This window comes from Ambystoma mexicanum, chromosome 1q, assembly GCF_040938575.1.
Source record: "Ambystoma mexicanum isolate Mex_15411 chromosome 1q, UKY_AmexF1_1, whole genome shotgun sequence".
Lineage (NCBI taxonomy): Eukaryota > Metazoa > Chordata > Amphibia > Caudata > Ambystomatidae > Ambystoma > Ambystoma mexicanum.
This window is the reverse complement of record NC_090922.1, coordinates 1482609846-1482625707: the sequence shown is the minus strand read 5'-3', so window position 1 is coordinate 1482625707 and position 15862 is coordinate 1482609846. Positions and strand designations below refer to the sequence as shown.

General features: G+C 49.5%; 1 protein-coding gene across 1 annotated transcript in view; it reads right to left on the bottom strand.

Annotated features, from left to right (window-relative positions):
• TMEM69 (transmembrane protein 69) overlaps positions 1-3351 on the bottom strand; it is a 70111-nt gene extending 66760 nt beyond the window's left edge. Inside the window, exon 1 of the mRNA XM_069642389.1 lies at positions 3269-3351. The gene's annotated coding sequence lies outside the window, so the exon portion shown is untranslated. The remainder of the gene's footprint in view (positions 1-3268) is intronic.
• Positions 3352-15862: the final 12511 nt, after the last annotated feature.

Below are 15862 nucleotides of genomic sequence, written 5' to 3'. Positions count from 1 at the left end.
GGTCATCCTGAAGAAAATCCCCTGGGGGAGCAGACCACCCCAAGTACTCGGTCACCCTAGACATAAGGCATCGGTACGAAGAGTCGGCTCAGGCCTACAAAACTCCACCTCCGGAGAGGTGTCCAGACCACTAGCGTCGTGCAGGGACTGACGCAGGTCCTCAATCTGGCTATGGCCCGAGAGAATCTCATCTGGCACCGTATCAGGAACCATGCCATCATCAGGGCCCTCATCCACCTCCAAAATTTACTCAAGATGGCAGAAAGAGGGCACAGAACGGGGAACAAAGCCATGCTTGACCTTGGCCAGAGCCTTTCTAGGGGGTTCCACCGTGTCCCGGGGTACCCCCGTCAAAACAGCCTCGAAAGGCGTCGAGTGAATCAGCGTTGACGCCGAACACGGCACTGACAGCATCGACGCCGTCGACACAAGCCTCGAGGGCGGAGCCCTGAGCGTGTCCCTCGACAGCCTGGGCGCCGATGGCATCGACGACTTCTTCGGAGGCGGAGCCTCGAAAGAGTCCCTCGGCGCCACAGGCGTCGACGTCTTCCTCAAAGACATCACAGGTGCACACGGGCGGAGTCCTCGGATGAGGACAGGGAAGGCAACCGATGACGGCGCTTCCGGGAGGGCCTCGAAGAGGCAGAGGAGTGGCGGGACCTACTCCGGGACCGAGACCCACTGCACTTCCGACGACGAAGCGGAGAGTCGCCCCTCGAATCGTCCGTCGAAAGCCCCGCAGACCTCGACTTCCGTGGCTTGGACACCTTACCAACCGACAGTTTCTTCTTGCGCTCCCACAAGGCTTTGGACTTAAGCGACTGGCAGTCGACACAATCATCTGTGTCATGGGCCTCCCCGAGGCACCAGAGGCAGGCGTCGTGCGAGTCCGTCACCGACATCTTGGACTCGCAGCCCCCCCTTCTTGAATCCCAGACGCGGTGTGGAAGACGAGGTAGACATCACAAAGGATAACTTCACCAACGAACAGGTTTGAAGAACCGATAAAGAACAGAAACTCCAAAGAGTCGAGGCACGCCGAGATCTCCGAAGCGAACACGTTCGCGGAAAAAACAGAACTGAGGCTACGGGCGTCGTGCGTCCTACTTATAACATCCAGTGACGTCGGCCGAGGTCCTCGAGGGCGGCGCATCGACATCATCAACGCAGGCGCCGAAACATTTTCCGAAGCAGCACAGCTGTGGTGATTACTGTCATAGATATGGAATACGTCAGAGGATCCAATCCCCTCGAAGGGAGAATCGGAGGTGCCCGGCACGATTTAAGGACTACATAATGGGAGAGTAGTGATGTAAAGGGAGATCTGTAACAGGAGGCGATAAACTTTCCGAGCATGCAGTGGGGAAACGACATCCGCCAAAGCCCTAGTTGAGGTCAGGTCAGAAGATGGTGCCTACGTTGGGCTGGAGTACAATCAATTTAAAAATGTTATACCATTTATGTTATTCTGTTCTCCTATGGAGAAAAAGATTGAAATGAAAGACGAGGAGTGCGATGTTGTCATGTGGGCGTGTGACACGACGTTGAGCCATTGCAAGCAGTTTTGAATAAAGTGGGCTGACCCACACAGCAGGCAGTGCGCGCGATGAGCCCAGCGGAGGAAGACCTGTGTCTGTTTCTTGTCAGAATGGGGGTGGGCAAGGCCTGCACACCGGGGTTCCTCATGCTATGCAACTCTTAACACTAAGGAGACCTTCCTCTGTATGCGAAAAACAGTGGTACTCCTCCACTGGATTCAAAAATAGATCGTTCATATTCTTTATTAAGTTTAAGGTGGACGAATCCAGACAGAAAAACTAAATGTTTCACCCTGCCAGGCTTCGTCAGATTGTGCAACAAATGTTCGTGCAGATCTGTTTACATTTGTTTCAGAGTCCTTCTTTGGTTTTGATTGCCCAAAATGTCCCACTGATGTTTAACGTGGGCAGTACAGCCCGCCATATTGGAACATGTCCTTATTGCATAGGAAAACATGGGATACCATGCTTTGGAACTCTGTAGTCTCCTAGGAGTCCACATAATCTATCCATTTGTAATTTATCGAAACATATATTAACAACTGCTGTGAAAATTTGAAACAGTATATGCTGTTGACAGTATTTCATTTTGCACAATTTTTGACAAGTAGTTGGCATAATTTTAATTGAATCCAAATAGACATGACGCCTAAAAGCAATTTTAGATATTCCATACAAAAATAATTTAGCATTTATATAGCGCTACGAACCCTTAGGCATCCGAGCGTGTGTGTGGTGCTCCTTTATCGACCAGGAAGGATGAAAAGCTCAGTTTAGCCCTGCCGGGATTGGAACCTGCATCGGCAGGATCTGCAGGGATGTCACAGCCAGCGCTCTACTCGCTGTGCTATCTGACCGGCTGAAGCAGTGTGCAATTTGGTTATGTAAATCGACTTCCAGAACATTCATCAAATTTGAATGTAGTTTTGGGAATCATGCTTTAGTAGCTTTAAATGTACAGCTTGGCTTTGGAGATCAAACTGTCATGTATTGAACTGGGATTTAAATTCAGCTGCACAAAGTCCATAGTGCCTAGAAGCAAGAAGGGAAATTCCATAATAAAGTGCATAGTGCTCAGTGCAAGTTGATTGGCGATATGGTTTCCAGAGCATTTGGCGAAGATGCAATAAAACAAAAAAAGAATTCAGTTACATAAAGTGCGTGGTGCGTAGCAGCATTGATGGACATTCCAGAATGAAGTGCACTGTGCTCAATGTACGCTGGTTAACAACATTATTCCCAAAGTATTCAACGTTAAGACAATAAGGGAAATTCCTCAATAAAAATCCTTAGTCCTTGTCACAAAACAATTAAACCATTGGATCCCATCCATTAAACATTCAATTGACCTTCAGGTTTTGATGCGATTTCTCTAAGTGTACAGCTAAGCCTTGGAGGTCAATCTGCCAGTTGGCATTATGCATGGGTTTGGACATTGGATTCATTTATACTAAGTGCATAGTGCCTAGCAGCAACAATGGATATTCCATAAAGAAAGTATAGCAGTCAGTGCATGCTGACTGGGGATATTTAATTTCAACATGTGATAAATACAATCCAAGCAATTACAGCTTCGGCTGCAGCCTCTTACTTCAACGTGCATTTGCAGAGGTTGCAAAAGGGCTCCTGCTACCAACATAACAACAAAGGAGTGAGAACAATATAAGTTAATGGATGCTAAAAGAAACGCATATAAAGTTCCCTAGAAGAGCTAGATCGCATGCACTCACCAGCTGCTGCCGCCTGGAAACCGTAAAGGTACGTTTAGTAAAGAGAAGCCTTGTGTTGCTTTCATTACCAAGTGAAAGACACAGTTAAAGTCCCTATTAGATCCGATAGCATTGTGGGTGTGTTTAAAAGTTTGCCGACACTTTCTGACATGCCTTTAAGGCTTGACGACGTATTTCTGAAATCTTCGTGACGTTTTCACGTAGGACGTCTACGTGCTTAGGTAGAGAATCACGGAGGAAGGGTTGATACTAGTTCCCATCCGAGAAACGGACCATCGGTTGTTAGGACCATTTATCAGATGGGAAAAAAGCTGCTTCTGTGTAAGTGGGCTAGTTCCCATTAGAGAAATGGCCCTTTTTGCCCCTAGTGGCCAAGTCCTGCTAGTTCCCTTTAGAGAAATGGCCCTTTCTGCCCCTAGTGGCCAAGTCCTGCATAATAATGGGATCTAGCCCACTCACACCGAGAAGGCTAGTTCCCATTAGAGAAATGGCCCGTTTTGGCCCTGGTGACCAAGTCCTGCATAATGATGGGAACTAGCCCACTCACACCGAGAAGGCTAGTTCCCATTAGAGAAATGGCCCCTTTTGCTCCCCTAGTGGCCAGGTCCTGCATAATAATGGGAACTAGCCCACTCACACAGAGAAGGCGAGTTCCCATTAGAGAAATTGCCCTTTTTGCCCCTAGTGGCCAAGTCCTGCATAATAATGGGAACTAGCCCACTCACACCGAGAAGGCTAGTTCCCATTAGAGAAATGGTCCTTGTTGCCCCTAGTGGCCAAGTCCTGCTATTTTCCATTAGAGAAATGGCCCTTTTTGGCCCTAGTGGCCAAGTCCTGCATAATAATGGGAACTAGCCCACTCACACAGAGGAGGCTAGTTCCCATTAGAGAAATGGCCCCTTTTGCTCCCCTAGTGGCCAAGTCCTGCATAATAATGGGAACTAGCCTACTCACACTGAGAAGGCTAGTTCCCATTAGAGAAATGGCCCCTTTTTGCCCCTAGTGGCCAAGTCCTGCTAGTTCCTGTTAGAGAAATAGCCCTTTTTGCCCCTAGTGGCCAAGTCCTGCATAATAATGGGTTCTAGCCCACTCACACCGAGAAGGCTAGTTCCCATTAGAGAAATGGCCCGTTTTGGCCCTAGTGACCAAGTCCTGCATAATAATGGGATCTAGCCCACTCACACAGAGAAGGCTAGTTCCCATTAGAGAAATTGCCCTTTTTGCCCCTAGAGGCCAAGTCCTGCATAATAATGGGAACTAGCCCACTCACACCGAGAAGGCTAATTCCCATTAGAGAAATTGCCCCTTTTTGTCCCTAGTGGCTAAGTCCTGCATAATAATGGGAACTAGCCCACTCACACAGAGAAGGCTAGTTTCCATTAGAGAAATTGCCCTTTTTGCCACTAGTGGCCAAGTCCTGCATAATAATGGGAACTAGCCCACTCACACCAAGAAGGCTAGTTCCCATTAGAGAAATTGCCCCTTTTGCTCCCCTAGTGGCCAGGTCCTGCATATAATAATGGCACCTAGCCCACTCACACAGAGAAGGCGAGTTCCCATTAGAGAAATTGCCCTTTTTGCCCCTAGTGGCCAAGTCCTGCAAAATAATGGGAACTAGCCCACTCACACCGAGAAGGCTAGTTCCCATTAGAGAAATGGTCCTTGTTGCCGCTAGTGGCCAAGTCCTGCATAATAATGGGAACTAGCCCACTCACACAGAGAAGGCGAGTTCCCATTAGAGAAATTGCCCTTTTTGCCCCTAGTGGCCAAGTCCTGCATAATAATGGGTTCTAGCCCACTCACACCGAGAAGGCTAGTTCCCATTAGAGAAATGGTCCTTGTTGCCCCTAGTGGCCAAGTCCTGCTATTTTCCATTAGAGAAATGGCCCTTTTTGGCCCTAGTGGCCAAGTCCTGCATAATAATGGGAACTAGCCCACTCACACAGAGGAGGCTAGTTCCCATTAGAGAAATGGCCCCTGTTGCTCCCCTAGTGGCCAAGTCCTGCATAATAATGGGAACTAGCCTACTCACACTGAGATGGCTAGTTCCCATTAGAGAAATGGCCCCTTTTTGCCCCTAGTGGCCAAGTCCTGCTAGTTCCTGTTAGAGAAATAGCCCTTTTTGCCCCTAGTGGCCAAGTCCTGCATAATAATGGGTTCTAGCCCACTCACACGAGAAGGCTAGTTCCCATTAGAGAAATGGCCCGTTTTGCCCTAGTGACCAAGTCCTGCATAATAATGGGATCTAGCCCACTCACACAGAGAAGGCTAGTTCCCATTAGAGAAATTGCCCTTTTTGCCCATAGAGGCCAAGTCCTGCATAATAATGGGAACTAGCCCACTCACACCGAGAAGGCTAATTCCCATTAGAGAAATTGCCCCTTTTTGTCCCTAGTGGCTAAGTCCTGCATAATAATGGGAACTAGCCCACTCACACAGAGAAGGCTAGTTCCCATTAGAGAAATTGCCCTTTTTGCCACTAGTGGCCAAGTCCTGCATAATAATGGGAACTAGCCCACTCACACCAAGAAGGCTAGTTCCCATTAGAGAAATTGCCCCTTTTGCTCCCCTAGTGGCCAGGTCCTGCATATAATAATGGCACCTAGCCCACTCACACAGAGAAGGCGAGTTCCCATTAGAGAAATTGCCCTTTTTGCCCCTAGTGGCCAAGTCCTGCAAAATAATGGGAACTAGCCCACTCACACCGAGAAGGCTAGTTCCCATTAGAGAAATGGTCCTTGTTGCCCCTAGTGGCCAAGTCCTGCTATTTCCCATTAGAGAAATGGCCCTTTTTGGCCCTAGTGGCCAAGTCCTGCATAATAATGGGAACTAGCCCACTCACACAGAGGAGGCTAGTTCCCATTAGAGAAATGGCCCCTTTTGCTCCCCTAGTGGCCAAGTCCTGCATAATAATGGGAACTAGCCTACTCACACTGAGAAGGCTAGTTCCCATTAGAGAAATGCCCCCTTTTTCTCCCCTAGTGGCCAAATCCTGCATAATAATGGGAACTGGCCCACTCACACTGAAGCAGCTATTTCCCATTAGAGAAATGGCCCTTTTTGCTCCCCTAGTGGCCAACTTCTGCATAATAATGGGAACTAGCCTACTCACAATGAGAAGGTTAGTTCCCATTAGAAAAATTGCCCTTTTGCCCCTAATGGCCAGGTCCTGCATAATATTGGGAACTAGCCCACACACACTGAGAAGGCTAGTTCCCATTAGAGAAACCGCCCTCTGACTTGCAGAGGCAGAAAGGTCCTCTTGTCTAATGGGAACTAGCCCACTCACACTGAAGCAGCTTTTTCCCATTAGAGAAACGGCCCTCCAACCTACAGAGGCAGAAAGGTCCTCTCGTCTAATGGGAATTAGCCCACTCACACTGAAGCAGCTATTTCCTATTAGAGAACCGGCCCTCTGAACTGCAGAGGCAGAAAGGTCCTCTCGTCTAATGGGAACTAGCCCACTCACACTGAAGCAGCTATTTCCCTTTAGAGAAACGGCCCTCTGACCTGGAGAGGCAGAAAGGTCCTTTTGCCTAATGGGAACTAGCCCATTCACGCTGAAGCAGCTATTTCCCATTAGAGAAACGGCCCTCTGACCTGCAGAGGCAGAAAGGTCTTCTCGTCTAATGGGAACTAGCTCACTCATACTGAAGCAGCTAGAGAAACGGCCCTCCGACCTGGAAAGGCAGAAAGGTTCTCTTGTCTAATGGGTGCTAGCCCATTCACACTGAAACAGCTATTTCCCATTAGAGAAACGGCCCTCTGACCTGCAGAGACAGAAAGGTCCTCTCGTCTAATGTGAACTAGCCCATTCACACTGAAGCAGCTATTTGCCATTAGAGAAACGGCCCTCTGACCTGGAGAGGCAGAAAGGTCCTCTCGTCTAATGGAAACTAGCCCATTCACACTGAAGTAGCTATTTCCCATTAGAGAAACGGCCCTCTGACCTGGAGAGGCAGAAAGGTCCTCTTGTCTAATGGGAACTAGCCCACTCACACTGAAGCAGCTATTTCCCATTAGAGAAACGGCACTCCGACCTGCAGAGGCAGAAAGGTCCTCTTGTCTAATGGGAATTAGCTCACTCACACTGAAGCAGCTATTTCCCATTAGAGAAACGGCCCTCCGACCTGCAGAGGCAGAAAGGTCCTCTTGTCTAATGGGAATTAGCTCACTCACACTGAAGCAGCTATTTCCCATTAGAGAAATGGCCCTCCGACCTGGAGAGGCAGAAAGGTTGAAGGGCCGTTTCTCTAATGGGAAATAGCTGCTTCAGTGTGAGTGGGCTATTTCCAAATATTATGCAGGACTTGGCCACTAGGGGAGCAAAAAGGGCCGTTTCTCCTCCTCCCCTCTTCCTTCCCAGGCCCTCTTCAACACACTGGCCACACATACTGCCACCAAAACTCAGGACATCGTGAACACCCTTGTTACTCACCCGCCAAACCCATCCCACACTCCCTTTCCTTCCTTGGCCACTCACCCTCCTCCTTCCTCCTTCTCCTCCTTCACCCCTGTCACACCTGAAGATGTTACCAGAGTTGTCTGCTCTATGAAGGCTTCTTCCATACAGGTTCCCCCTTGCTCATCCAGAACCATCAAGGACAACATGTGCTCTCTTTCCCCCACACTCGCTGATTTCTGCAACCACTCTTTCGCTGCTGGTTCTTTCCGCTCCTACCTCAAGCACTCCCTTGTGTGCCTGCTGTGGAAAAAACCTTCAGCAGACCCTACCTGTCCATCCAACTACCGCCCTATTTCAATCACCCCCTTCCTGGGGAAACTGCTGGAGAAGCTGGCCCTGCCCTAACTCAAATCACAAACTGAACTTGTCAGTGGTGTCCACGATCATTAATCTGGATTCTGAGCATCCAGAAGCACAGCAACTGCTTTTATGAACACCTGTGAAGAACTGCTCGTATCCCTGGACTCCAGCTCCCCAGCTGTCCTCATCCTACCTGATCTCTACTCTGCCTTTCACAGTGTCATCCATACCATCCTCATACAAAGGCTCCACAATACGCTTGGTAACTCGGAGCGGGCACTGGAATGACTGACCTCTTTCCTAACTGACCGCTCTCCCTAAGTCATCTTGGGCACCTTCTCCTCTCCTACTTCCTTCTCCACCAGTGGTGTCCCCCATGGATCTATCCTCTCCCCCTGGCTCTTTAACATCTACCTTGCTCAGCTGGCACGCCTCATTTCCTCCTTCTCCCCAACTTCCAGTCTTATGCAGATGACACTCAACTCTTTTTCAGACTTCTTGCTGACTCACTCGCACCTTCCTCTATCCCTGACTGATCTGCCATCAAGGCCTAGTGCACTTCCAACTATCTCTGCCAAAATGCCAGCAAAACTGAGATCCTTCCGTTTGGGACCCCTGCTATCTCCTTCCCTTCTTTCTGGCCTCCCACCTTGGGCTCTCTCCTGCTCTTTCTTCTGAAACCAGAAATCTTGGAGTCATCTTTGACTCCTCGCTGTCCTTCATCCCTTACAACTAGGACATTTCTAAGAAGTCCCACTTTTACCTCTTCCTTCTCAAAGGAATTATCCCTTTTCTCACTTTCCCCCAGAAGCGGAATGTTTCTCTCTAGGTTCTCTCTAGGGCAACAGCCTCCTCCTCAATCTACCTTCTTCCACTCTGCGACCCCTTCAGCTAATCCAGAATAGAGCAGCGAGACTTATCCTTGGCCTTAAGCCCAGGGACCACTTCTCTCCTGCCCTAAAAAGTCTCCACTGGCTCCTGGCTGCTGCACGGATCAAATTCACATCTCTCAGCATCATCTACAAGACTGCCTGGGCCCGGGGACCACATTATCTGCAACTCTCTCTTACAAAATACTCTCTGTCTAGACCTCTGCATTCCTTTGGCACCAACTACCTGTGTGTAAAGTGTTTTGCTAAACAGAGAGCAGGAGGTTGTTCGCTTTAGCTGGATCCCTCCTAAGGAACAGCCTCCTCCTCCCTCTGCGTCTTGAGCAGGACCTTCTTAAGCACCTCAAGACTTTCCTCTTTTCCTCCTCTGTCCCTTCTTCCCTCCTCTGCTAAGTTCACAGTTGCTGTGATTGGTTTCTTGTACCCTTATGCATCCTCAATGCCCCTGACCACTCACACTCAATCTCCACAGCTTCTGGCTACCGTCAGCCATTTCCTCAGCAAACCCTCCGCACTGGATACTCGCACTTTTCCACCCAACGCGGCTTCCGGCCGTATAGCACTTACCAAACTTTGCACTTCATCTGTGGCTCACCCTCGAGCACAGACACCCCAACACCTACCCCACTGTCCTCTTCCTTGCTACACTGTCACGCCTAGAAACACATCATATCATATCACTTGCACATTTTGAATACTGTTAAGATGGATTTCTAAACTCTGACCTGGTGGGCAGACGTTTAGGAGGCCACTCTCGGTTTAGTGAAACAGGGGAACCTTCGGTGCAGGCCAGACCAATCGAGGTAACTTGGCAGGCAGTTAAGACTAAGTCACAGGAGGGGTGAAAGTGATCAGAAGCCCACAATCAGCACGCACAGCAACAAACCACAAATTACTCTTAGACAAGTGTATATGAAAAATATCTATATATTTATTGTCGGCCGGACTAATAAACACAAGTAACTTTAGCAATGCGAAAACAGCTATATCCCACAAAATCATCATACTATACAGTATATATACATTATGTTTCCTAATGCACTACAGTGGTCAAATCTAGCCAAAACCTGTAAAAGGAGAGGGTTGTACTAACACAGTTATAACAATAGGCAACTCTTTGGAGCTCGTTCCCTCACCTTCGAGTTCAGCCCTAAGAAGAGTGAAGCCTTGTGCTCAACAGTACATTTGTGCGTAAAAAAGCACAATCGTGCAGATGATGCAAAAAGTGGGTCTTCTTGGGAGGGCTGTGTGTCACGCCCTCTCACACGGCCTTTCCCTCTTCGCACCCCTCCTCCTCAGGCGCCTCGCGCCGTAGTATTTCCCGTTCACACCACCAGCAGGGAAAACACGGCAGGCGGAATACCATGTTGGGCGGTTCTGCCTCGTTCCGCCCTTTTCCGCGTTGGCGTCTGCCATGGCGCCTCTTACACAGCCGGCAACATCAGAATACCAGGAAGTGCCGGCAGCTCCAATCGCTGGCCGCGTTGCGCGCCATGCAACGTACGCGAGCAGTCACGTGATACGTCACGTGATACCACTCGCCCCTTCAAAAGAAGCCGGCAAACAAGATTCTTTGCTTCACAGCTACTTCAACTGCTACGGAGGACTGTCACGCATTACCCTTGCTCTTGTTTGCTTCGACCTTGGAACTCTTTTCGGATTTGCTATTGGATTATCCTTGGATTTTGGCGTGCTCTCTGATTTTCTGGACATCCGACCCCTGTTATACTCTGGACTTGCTCTTGGATTGCCCTTCTGTTTTGCAACCTTCGGATTGCTTCAAGCCTTGTTACACATCCTGCCACGCTCCACGAGGTACTGGGAAGGAGTGCCTATTACATCATTCCAGCCTGCCGTGGATTTCCCTGCGTAGGTGTTCTACCTACATTCCATCTCGACTAGGTAAGCTGGTGTCACTGCATCTTGTTTAACCCTTTCTGTCCATTGCCCATTGCCATTATAGAGTACATTCCTGATATTAACCTTTTGCCTTACAGCACTCAGGGGTCCTTCCGGCGTTCTCAATACCAGGCTGACGACAACACTCCTTCCTGTGGCCTCAAAGATTGCTCGGGCAGTGTTTATTTTCTGCTCGAGCGGTACTTGGGGACGGAGGCATTTTATAACTGCACGACCATCAAGTCGGACCCATCAAGTCAGAACAGACTGTGAAGCCTTATGGTCGTCCAGTTATGGATGTTTCAGCCGGGGACCCTGTGACTGCTTTAATGCAAGCAGTGACATCGCTTAGGACAGATATGGCAGTTGCTACCACTGCCCTCCGCACTGATTTAGCCTCTGCCACCACTGCACTGAACCATCGTCTTGATGCCATGCAAAGCATCCGACATCCCTTACCTGCTGACGCTGAGTTCGGCGATGCTACCACATCCCAGAACATCCCCATCTCTCCACTTACTTTGCCAGTCCCGTCTGTGGTGGTTCAGACTCCATTTCCTCTAGCAGCCCCTGAGAGGTACCAGGGAGATCCTTTGAGATATCGCACTTTTATAAATCAGTGCAAACTACATTTCTTATGCCGACCTCAAGCTTTCTCTGATCCAGTCTCTAAAGCGGCTTTTCTACTCTCCCATTTGTCGGGTGTAGCAGCCACATGGGCTAATCCGTTTTTGGAGAGCAATCATCCCGCTCTGTACGATTTCGAATTATTGACTCAAGAAATGGCTAAGGTTTTTGACACTAGATATAAAGCCCAATCCAGAGACATGGAGCTCTTAGATCTCACTCAAGGTCGATCTACTCTCATTGAGTATATTACCAAGTTCAATCAACTCGCCACCGAGACTTCATGGCCAGAGAATAAGAAGGCAGTGATCTATTATCGGGGTCTGTGTGGTTCCATGAAGGATGCTTTGTCTGTAGTGCCCTCCCTTCCCTCGCTTTATCTTGATCTGGTGGATTTAACCTTGCAAATCGACGCCAGGCGGGCAGAACGTAAGGGGGAAGCAGGGATCTCCCAGAGCTCACCTTCAACCTCATCTAGCACCTTACCTGAACCCATGCAGATCGGCGGGGTACACAGTCCTATTACACATGCCGAACGGGAGCGCAGGAGGGCAGACAACGCTTGCTACTACTGCGGACTCAATGGGCACTTTGTAAAGGAGTGTCCCCGTCGACCAAGAAACAAAGCTCCGGGTTTTCCGAAGACTCGCCCTTGAGATCAGGGGTTGGGGCGAGTCCTATACCTAATACCTCTGATCTTACTTTTGGTCCCGTTCGACCTGTGGTGGTGCAAGCTTCCTTAAACCTAGCTGCAGGAGTTTCCCATGCAATACAAATAGTGATCGACTCTGGTGCTACTGGTTGCTCTATAGACATAGCGCTAGCCAATGCTCTAAACTTACCTCTGGTCCAAAAGAAACACCCCGAACCAGTTCATGCAGTAGATGGGACGTCATTGACCTCTGGGCCGATCTTACACCAGACAGCCCCTTTGGAATTAGTCATACAGGAAGTCCATAGAGAGACCATGGCTTTTGACCTCATAGCTACGCCTCAGTTTGGTGTTATCCTGGGCATTCCTTGGCTAAAGAGGCATAATCCTTTGATTAACTGGGGTACAGGTCAGGTACTCTTTGAATCCGAAACATGTCAATACTACTGCCTGCTTGAGACACCTCAGGTTTCCAGTCCCGCAGGCATCCTAGGGATAGTCGCTTCATTAGACATAGAAGACAGGTCCGATTCCCCAGACACACACATGATAGGGGCGGTCACACATAACATACCTCCTGAGTATTATGAATTTCGGGCGGTGTTTGATAAAGGCTCTGCAGAAGGCCTTCCTCCACATCGATCTTACGACTGCCCCATTGATTTAATCCCGGACGCCCCTATCCCAAAGGGGCGGATATACTCCTTAACCCAAACAGAGGAGCGGGTCCTTCAGGAATACATACAGCAGGCTCTGCGTCTAGGTCATGTTCGCCCATCAACCTCTCCAGCTGCAAGTCCCATCTTCTTTGTGCCAAAGAAGGAAGGGGATCTCCGTCCCTGCATTGATTACAGGCGTTTGAACGCCATCACAGTAAAAAACCGCTATCCTATTCCTCTTATTACCCCGTTGTTGGACAGACTTACTCATGCCACAATTTACATCAAATTGGATCTACGGGGTGCATACAATCTCATACGCATACGAGAGGGAGACGAATGGAAGACGGCTTTCTGCTCACGACAAGGGCTGTTTGAGTATACAGTTATGCCGTTTGGTCTCTGTAATGCTCCTGCTACGTTCCAGCGCTTCATGGATGACATATTTGGCGATATCCTGAACGCATACGTAGTGGTGTATTTAGATGACATATTGGTCTTCTCTTCCTCTCTCGATGAACACATCAGACACGTTAAGGAAGTGTTGTTACGTCTGCAAGCCAATGCACTATTCGCTAAACCCGAAAAGTGTATTTTCCACACCAGCCAGGTTGAGTTCTTGGGGTTCCATATCTCTCCTGGAGGCCTCTCCATGAATCAGTCCAAAGTTCGGGCAATAAACGATTGGCCGGTTCCGACCACACTCAAGCAGTTACAGTCGTTTTTGGGTTTTGCCAACTTTTACCGACGGTTCATAGCTGGGTTTTCTTCTATTGTAACACCACTCACTGCGCTCACTAGTCCTTCAGTTCCCTATGTCTGGTCCGAAAAACAACAAAATGCTTTCGATTCTCTGAAAACTATGTTTACTACTGCTCCGGTGTTACAACACCCTGACCCTGAACTCCCATTTGTCCTTGAGGCAGACGCATCCTCTTATGCACTTGGAGCTGTACTGTCCCAGCCATGTCCTGCCACTGGTCGGCTACATCCGGTGGCATTCCACTCTCGCAAATTCACAACAAGTGAATTACACTACACAGTCACAGAAAAAGAACTATTGGCCATTAAGGACGCCCTACAGACCTGGAGACATCACCTTCTAGGAGCAAAACACCAGACGGTGGTGTTCTCAGACCATAAGAATCTCCAAGACCTTGCCTCCTTGAAATGTACCAATAGTCGACAAGTACGTTGGCATCTTTTCTTTGCTGCGTTCGACTTCGTGGTCAAACATAGACCTGGTGTAGGGCATGGGAAAGCAGACGCCCTGTCTCGCTCTCCTGGGGGGGAAGTTCTACCATCCTTCCCTGAAACCATGTTGAGTGATTCTCACGTAGTATGCGTTTGCACACCATCTCCTTCATTGCAGTCCACCATACGACAATGGGTCTCCCGATATCCACAGTCACTAACAGAATGGGATCCCGTTATGCAGGATGGGCTGCCCTTTGTACATGGGAAGCTTTTCCTTCCCACGAGTGAAACCAGGAATTTGGCGTTGGAATGGTCTCATGATGCTGCCATTAATGGTCACCCCGGGCAGCATCGTACCCTGGAATTACTCAAACGATGGTGTTGGTGGCCGGCTATGAAACGAGACGTACAGAATTATGTCAATACCTGTCCAATCTGTGCTCAGGGCAAGTCACGTAGGGGCCGGCCTTTGGGTCTTCTTCTTCCTCTCCCGGTTCCTCCACGTCCCTGGCACACGGTCTCAATGGACTTAATTACTGACTTGCCACGCACACAGGGTTTCGATACGATATGGGTTGTTGTCGACTCCTATACCAAAATGGCTCGTTTTGTACCATGTAAGGGAGTACCCTCAGCCCCGGTTTTGGCCAGGCATTTCTTTAAGTCTGTCTTCTGTCTCTTTGGCCTGCCTCATGTTTTGGTGTCCGATCGAGGCACACAGTTCACCTCTCGTTTCTGGCGGGCCCTCACCTCTCTGTTGGGAATTGATGCTCATTATTCCTCTGCTTACCATCCAGAGAGTGACGGGCAGACTGAGAGGGTTAACCAGTCATTGGAGCAATACCTACGTTGCCTAACGTTACAATATCAGGACGCTTGGCTTAATTTATTGCATCTTGCCGAATTTGCTTATAACAACTCTTTGCATTCTGCTACTGGTTTTTCGCCTTTCTTCGCTCTCTATGGCCAACATCCTCGTACTCTTCCTCTGCCAGATTACCCCTCTTCTGATAACCCCGCTGCCTCGGCCTGCGCTAGGGATTTAGTGTCAGTACATGCCCAGACTTTGATCCATTTGCGTGAGGCCCAATCTTCCATGAAATCCACAGCTGACAGGAAGAGGGCGGATGCTCCTGCGTACAAGGTGGGGGACAGGGTTTGGCTCTCCTCTCGTCATTTACACATTCCTGGTTGTCGCAAGCTTCTCCCTCGCTTTGTGGGTCCTTACAAGGTGGCCAAGGTTCTGAATCCGGTGGCTATGCGTCTGGCGGTACCTCCTGCTTGGCGAATCCACCCAGTTTTCCATGTCTCCCTGCTTAAGCCCTGCCCTGGTCCTACCCGATTAGTTGCCCCTCCTGCTCCGGTCTCTGTCTCTTCTCCTGATGTTTTTGAGGTCTGGAGGATACTGGGTTCCCGTGTACACAGAGGTGGGTTACAATATCTGGTGGATTGGCGGGGTTATGGCCCTGAAGATCGCTCCTGGGTTGCTGCTCGGGATGTTCATGCTTCTCGCCTGGTGGCCAAGTTTCATCGAGAGCATCCTTCCAGCCCACGCGGTCGTGGGCCTTTGAGGGGGGGCTCTGTCACGCCCTCTCACACGGCCTTTCCCTCTTCGCACCCCTCCTCCTCAGGCGCCTCGCGCCGTAGTATTTCCCGTTCACACCACCAGCAGGGAAAACACGGCAGGCGGAATACCATGTTGGGCGGTTCTGCCTCATTCCGCCCTTTTCCGCGTTGGCGTCTGCCATGGCGCCTCTTACACAGCCGGCAACATCAGAATACCAGGAAGTGCCGGCAGCTCCAATCGCTGGCCGCGTTGCGCGCCATGCAACGTACGCGAGCAGTCACGTGATACGTCACGTGATACCACTCGCCCCTTCAAAAGAAGCCGGCAAACAAGATTCT